The sequence below is a fragment of the Symsagittifera roscoffensis genome, unplaced genomic scaffold, assembly GCF_963678635.1.
Source record: "Symsagittifera roscoffensis unplaced genomic scaffold, txSymRosc1.1 SCAFFOLD_118, whole genome shotgun sequence".
Lineage (NCBI taxonomy): Eukaryota > Metazoa > Xenacoelomorpha > Acoela > Convolutidae > Symsagittifera > Symsagittifera roscoffensis.
Genome location: NW_026970620.1, coordinates 77,055 through 85,243, shown reverse-complemented (window position 1 = coordinate 85,243; position 8,189 = coordinate 77,055). Strand labels below are relative to the sequence as shown.

Genomic DNA, 8,189 nt, shown 5'->3' with positions numbered 1-8,189 from the left:
TCGCTTTTCACAGTCTTACTCTAACGAAGGCAAACTGAAGATCGAACACTGTTTAAACGCTCTCTCAATGCAATCACATGTATCACACCGGTACTACATCTAAACAGCTCTTTGATCAACAGAATACCCAAGTTTGAGCGACCTCCCATCATCAATGGGGGATTGCATTCCTATCTGACATCGGGGTCAACAGCATCAATATACTTGATACTGCCAATTTAAACCATTAAAGGCAATTTTCAAGATGCAGATAGAGCAATCAATCTACGCTTTAGGTCATCAATTGTAGCTTCGCAACCGCCTTCTCAGGCAGACGCTTGAAACCAGGGAACTGAACACACTTTTCCTCTCGTACTAAGTGTGATTACCCAAGCATAGATCACCCTGTTCTTAAGCATTCGGGCCTTCGCTTTCCTCAGTCTTTCTCTAACGACGGCAAACTGAAAATCGTACACTGTTTAAACGCTCTCTCAATGCAATCACATGTATCACACCGGTACTACATCTAAACAGCTCTTTGATCAACAGAATACCCAAGTCGAGCGACTTGCTTTAAGTGTTCTAGCCAGTCCCTAAGGATCTGACAGATACACCAGTAAAAGAAATGGATCAATCCGAAGACTGATCACTCCTACGATCGGATTTCACCAAAAGTAAGTGTTCTCTCGATTAGAACAAAGCCAACCGCAGTCGGACTTTGAGCTGTCTGGACCACCCTGTTCTTAAGCATTTGGGCCTTCGCTTTCCTCAGTCTTTCTCTTACAACGGCAAATTGAAGATCGAACACTGTTTAAACGCTCTCTCAATGCAATCACATGTATCACACCGGTACTACATCTAAACAGCTCTTTGATCAACAGAATACCCAAGTTCGAGCGACTTGCTTTAAGTGTTCTAGCCAGTCCCTAAGGATCTGACAGATACACCAGTAAAAGAAATGGATCAATCCGAAGACTGATCACTCCTACGATCGGATTTCTCCAAAAGTAAGTGTTCTCTCGATTAGAACAAAGCCAACAATGACGAGGCATTTGGCTACCTGCTTTTGGCGTCAAAAATGACGAGGCATTTGGCTTCCTGATTTTGGCGTCAACAATGACGAGACATTTGGCTACCTTCTCTCTTGCTATAATGCACCACTGACTCTCACTTGCTATCATCCACACCGAGCAAGCTACTTTGACTGGGAGCCCATCCCCAGTCTCAAGCTATCATGCACCACCGTTTTTCTTGCTAATGCACCACCATCATACTAAGGATCACCAACAAGGATCACCTTGAGTTAACCTAACTTGCATCAGGTCAACTCTCTTTGAATTATCTTTCGGGAATCTAAGGTGATCCATTAAGGACTACCTTGAGCCAATCTAACCTTAGCTAGACCAACTCTTAGATGAACCATGAAGGAACATCATGCTATCATGCACCACCGACTCTTTCTTGCTATCATGCACCACCGAGCAAGCTACTCTGACTGGGAGCCAATCCCCAGACACATGCACCACCGTCCCTCTTACTCTCATGCACCACCGACTCTTCCTTGCTATTATCAACCACCGAGCAAGCTACTTTAACTGGGAGCCAATCCCCAGTCTCATGCTCCACCGTCTCTCTTACTCTCATGCACCACCGACTCTTTCTTGCTATCATCAACTTGCCCTAATCGTGAAGTCTTTTGACTGGCCTGGTGTGTTTGCCTCTTTGCTTATAGTTGTCACTACACCAAATTTGTCCATGGTTCCAGTCTCTCTTCCGACGTGTGCCTCACTCTCTTGGACCGAACTATTGAGGCTGACTTGAGATCCATAGTCCCCTTGCTCCTCTTCATCTTCTTCCTCCTGGGACTCACCATCGTTGCCTGCTCCTCCTCCCATGCTGAATGGAAAGATGTTCCCGAAGGTGTTCTTCATTCTTTCTGAGAATGATGATGACGTTGTTTGTTTCCCAGTTCCACTTGCCATCATAGTGTTGTCTGTTGGAGATCTTCTTGTTGCCGCTACCTCAGTTGAGATGTCGGACAGTTCTGACATCTCTTCTCGATCCAATGTCCCGGTGGAAGTGGCAAAATCATGGCCTTGTTCTACCGGGGTAGATTCACTCGCCAGCCTTCTGCCTCTCCCTTCCAGTTCATTTACTTCCTGGTTGTCATTCATGGTATGGTCTGTATTGACCTCCACTTCTAACAGTTCTCTTCGCTCTTCTGAGGTCTTTTGACTTCTCGTTTCAACCATTCTGCCTGAAACCGTCCCCCTTTTGTCAGACCGGGATCGCTTGATCCAATCCACAAAAGGATCGGTCATCGTTTTTCTTTGCTTTTCAGGTATGAATTTCCTAGAGCTATTACCTCGTTTTGGTATCCTTGACTTGTCTAGACTCATTCTCTATTTGTCACTTTCCAATGCCTACTCTTGACTTAATTGCTCGAGACCTTATAGTTTTATTAACAATAAAAATGACACAACACAATAAATTTCAAAAGATTCTATTTAATAGTGACCACGAATCCCTGTATGTTATGTACAGTTTGTATAAAATTTATTCACACTAACCGATTATCGGTCCAAAGATCTGGAAACTAGCACAATATGATGTTATCAATCATTTTAAAAGATAGTGTATTCACTACCCAATCAAGCGCAGTTTACTCTGATTAAAAATCAAAAACAAAAATATATATTGACACAATATGAATGTCTATATAAAAAAAACGTATGTGTCTTGTACTTTTAGTCGGTCGCAGTACAATAGTCGAACCTGTCCTTTAAAGAAAAAGCTTTCCCTGCTTGATGCTGCACCAAACAGACAAAACTTTGAAGGCAGTAATTTTCTCAAGTGGGCGTCTATTGCACCCACCGAGTACTGTGTTACCTATCTGCCTTCGGACTGCCCGAGCTATACCTACTAAAATCCTCAGGGCAGTCACTTTTCCCAAAAACGTATTATGTTACAATCCACACCAATGAATCACGCTCTTTTTAATTTAGACTTGGTGTCGCTAATATCCGAATTCGGACCTGTTTTGTATTAGTCTGGTTCTTATTGAAAGGCAAGTTACCAGTGCAGTCACTGATACCTAGCCTGTGTGTTAATAACCTAATACCTTTCACTTTTTAGTCTTTCTTTCGTCTACCTAAGTCCTTAACAAAATAATACCCCTCCGGATTGGCACAAATAGGACCCTTCCGGACTAATAGTATCTAGACCCATCCGGATTTGGACCCCTCCGAGTTAGTTAATAGTAGACCCCTCCGTTTTGGGACCCCTCCGGTTTTGTGGAAAGTAGACCCCTCCGGATTCGGACCCCTCCTAACTTGAAAAATCTTTGACCCCTCCGGATTGGGAGCCCTCCGGTTTTGTAAAAGTAGCTTTTCGGAGATTTCCTTTTTTCAACCTAAACCCCTCCGGATACGTTCTCCGATGCAATTATGCTCTTTCAATTAACTGGGAAGGGTATGTACTACCTTCCTAGACCCTTCCGGATTGAGGTTAAGCCTCCTATTTGACAATTCACACTAACGGTGAAGGGTCTTATCGCTGGCCTAACTTCGGCTCGATTAAGCTTTTGCTGTGCCCTTAGCCCTCCCTTTTTGTCTAGAACTGTCCTAAGTTACTTAGTTCAATCGCTATCAATTTTTGATAGGGGTTCAAGGGTTTTTCAGAAAAATTTATACAACGTGAAGGGTGTACCCCTCCGGATTTGTGTAATTTGCTAAAAACAATCTCAAAAAATTTTCTCGCTCGTTTTTCCGAAAAATTTCTGATTCTATCAGTAAGCTCATCTAATTTCTGATCTATTGGTACCAAGATCAACTCGATATGCTCAGTAGTTCCAAAGTTATTAACCAAGACGTCTTTTTTTCAAACTCAAAAAATTTTTTCTCTTATAGGTTCCGCCTAACTTTTTCCGCAAATCTGGTCCTTTCGACCTAAAAATTAATGATCCGAGCTCAGAAGGCCTATACTCTTCTAGTTCAATGCAAAAGACCCGATCTAAAACGCTATTGTAGAAAAAATTTGCGAAAAACTATGCTACCTGGACCCCTCCGGATTGATGAATCCACCAAATCAAACACGTTATGTTCGATTTCTCTGCAACCCGGAAGGCTTTCGGGTAGCGGGTTTTAAAACTTGTAGATTCACTAGTGGACGTTGTCCGAACAATTATTTTTGCTGTTGTAACTCAAAAATTTCAAAAAATTTTCTAAATTTTTTGTGTTCCGTTTCCTCAAAAATCACGAAGTTTCGGTTTTCGGTACCAAAATAGTTCCAACCACTTCCGAACTTAACTTAACCGGTTCTATCAATTATGGTAGTGCTGTTACGATGTAACACACTAATTTAGCGCTTTTTTCCGTTTCAAAAAATATCGATATCTCAAAAATCGCGACTTGTGGGGGGATCAAAATATCGCAATTTTGATCCTAAAAACCGGTCTGTTTTCGTTGTTTTTGACTGAAAATCGATATAAGACTATTAATATAGGCTATATAAGTAAAATTATTAGTAATACTATACCCCTCCGGGTTTGTTCAATATCCGTATTAAGGTGCTTAACTCGGATATTCGCAGTTCGGTGAAGGGTCACTACAGTGCAGCACTGTCGAGCCCCCCACAGATTACTATCTTGCTTTTTGTACCAAACGGGATACAAAACTTGTTAACGATACCCAACAGTCGATTGTTGTTGTCGTTGAGCCCCTTCTTGTTGCTCCTTGTACTGCTTGCCGGATCGGTCTTCGCCCAAGACCCTTCCGAATTGAGCGCAAATCAGCTGACCCCTCCGGATTGAGCGCAATTTATCATTAACGTGCTTAAATGCTCAAATAACCCTACAGTACAAGCCTCACAAACGGGGCACAAAATTGATCGTAACGATCCTGACTGATATAAATGCCTGTAACAACAATATATCTATCAACAACAAACGGGGGGGTTGAATCACATCTTGTCTGGGGGGATGATTTCTACTGATTTTTTACTTTTTTACTGTTTTTGGTTTTTTCGGTTATTTTTTATGTTTTTTGTTTTTCTTGGGTACTATACTACTTTTTGTTTGGTTTTACTTATATCTTTAAGTGTTTTTGGTCACCAACCACTCAGGGGACGAGGGGACGGCCGATCCCCCCACCCTTCCTGGTTCGTGAATTTTCGGTCTTAACTAGGTTAAAAAAACTATTCACGGCAATCCGGAAGGCCTCCGCGCTCCGAACTACCCTTCCGCCCCGGCGGTTTAGGCCTATTAAGGGCGTTAATGTGAGCATCCGCTCGGCGCGGAGTGCTCGTTAACGGTTCTGCCGGTCATGATGTTAAAAAAGATAACACCCAGGAGCGCCATAAAAACATATATGTAACATTGGCCCGGAAGATACATATCGACGGATAACAAAACTAAGTCTTAAGACGACTGGCTAGCGTCTAAACAGAGCTTTGCATGTTTTTCACCGTCTCTACCAAGCCAGTACTTTTCGGTGGTCTTTTCCAACATCGGGTCGACAAAAACGTTACTGTTCTCCGGCTTCGACCAGAACGCTCAAATTAACTGAATTACATGCAGAAATAGTGAGCTCATGGCTGGGTCTCAGTATCCCCAGACCACGAGTTCACTCCTAAAAACAGGGCTACTACTTATCATATTACTATTGTTTTTGTTCAGTAGATAAAAATCATCATCTCCATCGAAGATGGATCAACCCTTTCCCCCCCAACTCTTAGCACCTCATCCTTGTCAAAACTAATTCAAATATCAGTTAAATTCAAGTCAGGACATGACAGGATGCCAAAAGTTCATATGAGTCAATAAAAATTTTCGTCCCGAGACCCTTTCGGATTCTTGAATCCGCTGAATCAAGCTCTTTATTCTTGATTTCTTCCTAATCCGGAAGGCTGGTTTCTTACCCTTCACCGTTGTTCGCAACGGCCTTGCAACTATTGTAGCAGCACAATAGTTGCAACTCGGAACGTTCTCTGCTATTCTGTAGTTCGTTGTCGTTTTTTAATCTCGATTTTTGTCCTGTTCGCAATCGCAGATAAAGTTGTTGTTGTTGTGTTTTCTCACTCGTTTCTTGTTAAAATGGCCGTTTCAGCATTTCTCAGAAATGTGACGTCATCATTCGAATTTTTGAAATTTTAAAATACTAGAATAATCCAGCCCTCACCGTTTGGCTAAACGTTCCAATAACGCTCTTAGTTCTTAAAAACCACCAATCCGGAAGGCTTGCTGCTAAAATTCCGAATTCTGCAGAGATTGCATTTTTCACATTCTGGTCGAATGTCACATATCTGTAAAATTGTTTGTAAAGTTTTAATACCCGCTTGTTTCTAATTCTTTAATCTAAATGTTTTTATAGTATCCAAAACTTCATATACTTTAATCAACCAATTTCCGAACTGTAACCGTTTTTTTTTTTGCTTTTTGCTTGTTTTCTGATGTTTTGTTTTTCTTTGATGTAACCAATGAAATTATAACCAATTTTATTATTTACACTTTGCTACACTGATGCCTCGGCTCTTTATTGTATAGTAATTCAAGTGTTCTTTCTTCTTCTATTTAGTAAACGAACCGTTCAAATTTCAGATTGATTAATTGTGTTGATAATCTTGATATGGCATCCACTGCTAAAATAATTGAACATTTGCAGCAGAATCATAAGCTTTACGTTGAGAGGTTGAAAGAATGGGCAGCTATCCAGAGCGTGGCTGCCAGTCCCGCCCAGAGACCTGAAGTAATTCGAATGGTTAACTTTGTGAAAGCCGAATGGGATAAACTTGGTGCTGAAACCACATTGAAAGACATTGGAATGCGGAAGACTCCCGAGTGCGAAATTCCATTGCCTCCGATCCTTCTGGGAAAACTGGGAAACGACCCTAAAAAGAAGACATTTTTGTGTACGGACATTTGAACGTACAACCAGCCGCTCTATCCGATGGCTGGAACACGGAACCATTTGATTTGCCAATTGATGCAATTAGTCTATGATGAAAAGGATAAGATTCTGCAAGGCGTTGATTACGTGTGTATATCCGACAGTTACTGGCTGGGAAAAAACAAACCCTGTTTGACTTATGGACTCCTGGGAATGGCAAATTTCTTCGTGTCTGTCCAATGCGCATGCAAAGATCTTCATTCTGGTGTCTATGGAGGCGCAGATTCGGAAGCCATGACTGATCTTGTAAACCTATGTCAAGTCTGGTTGACAACAAAGGCAACATTTTAGTGCCTGGAATTTACGATATGGTCGCACCATTTTCAGAGGACGAGAATTTGTGTACCCAAGACTTGACTTCGACCCGAAACATTTCAAGAACGAAATTGTAGCGACCAAATTGATCCACGATTCGAAAGAGTTACTCATGATGAACAGATGGCGATTCCCATCTCTGTCACTCCATGGTATCGAAGGTGCTTTTGCGGATCCAGGGTCCAAAACGGTCATTCCTCGAAAGGTCACTGCGAAGTTTTCTATCCGACTTGTCCCAAACATGGACGAAGAAAAAATGGAAAGTGTTTTCTGATCTTAAAAGTGTTTTTGCGAAATCTCGAAAAGTGTTTTTGCGAAATTAGGCAGCCCGAATAAGTTAGAAATTGAATTGGAACTCGGCGTTCAAGCATGGCTGGCAGACTTTAATGACCCACAGTTCAAAGCGGGAAGAATTGCGTGTAAGAATGTGTTTGGAGTGGAGCCGGATCTGTCGCGAGAAGGCGGGAGTATTCCAGTCACTCTTTTCTTACAAGATGAACTCAAGAAAAGTGTAATGTTGCTACCAATGGGCGCATGTGACGACTCGGCCAACTCTCAAAACGAGAAGCTAGACCAGAGAAACTACTTCAAAGGAATGGAGTTGTTCGCTGAGTACCTGACTCAAGTTGCGCTAGTTGATGCTTAAGTTAACTGATGTGAACTGAAATTGACTGTTGTGAATTATTCGAGATATACGCAGTGTAAATAAGAGCTTTATTCTTGCTTCTCACTAATATGCTCAAATTAAACTATTTAGAATACGCATTTTAGTAGAGTAGAAATGGCATTTACGAAGAATTACAAAAATGACATTGGTTGATTTGACATGCAAAGTTAACATGATTACCATTGATGAAAAGTTTTCTTACACAAAGGGTTTTAACCCTCAGAAAAGTCAAACTTTCGATTTTTTGACCGTTCTAAAAAACTACCCTCCCAAATCTGCGTTTT

General features: G+C 41.6%; 1 pseudogene; it reads left to right on the top strand.

Moving 5' to 3' along the window:
• The first annotated feature begins 6,923 nt into the window (after positions 1 to 6,923).
• Positions 6,924 to 7,939, top strand: LOC134855871 (cytosolic non-specific dipeptidase-like; annotated as a pseudogene).
• Positions 7,940 to 8,189: the final 250 nt, after the last annotated feature.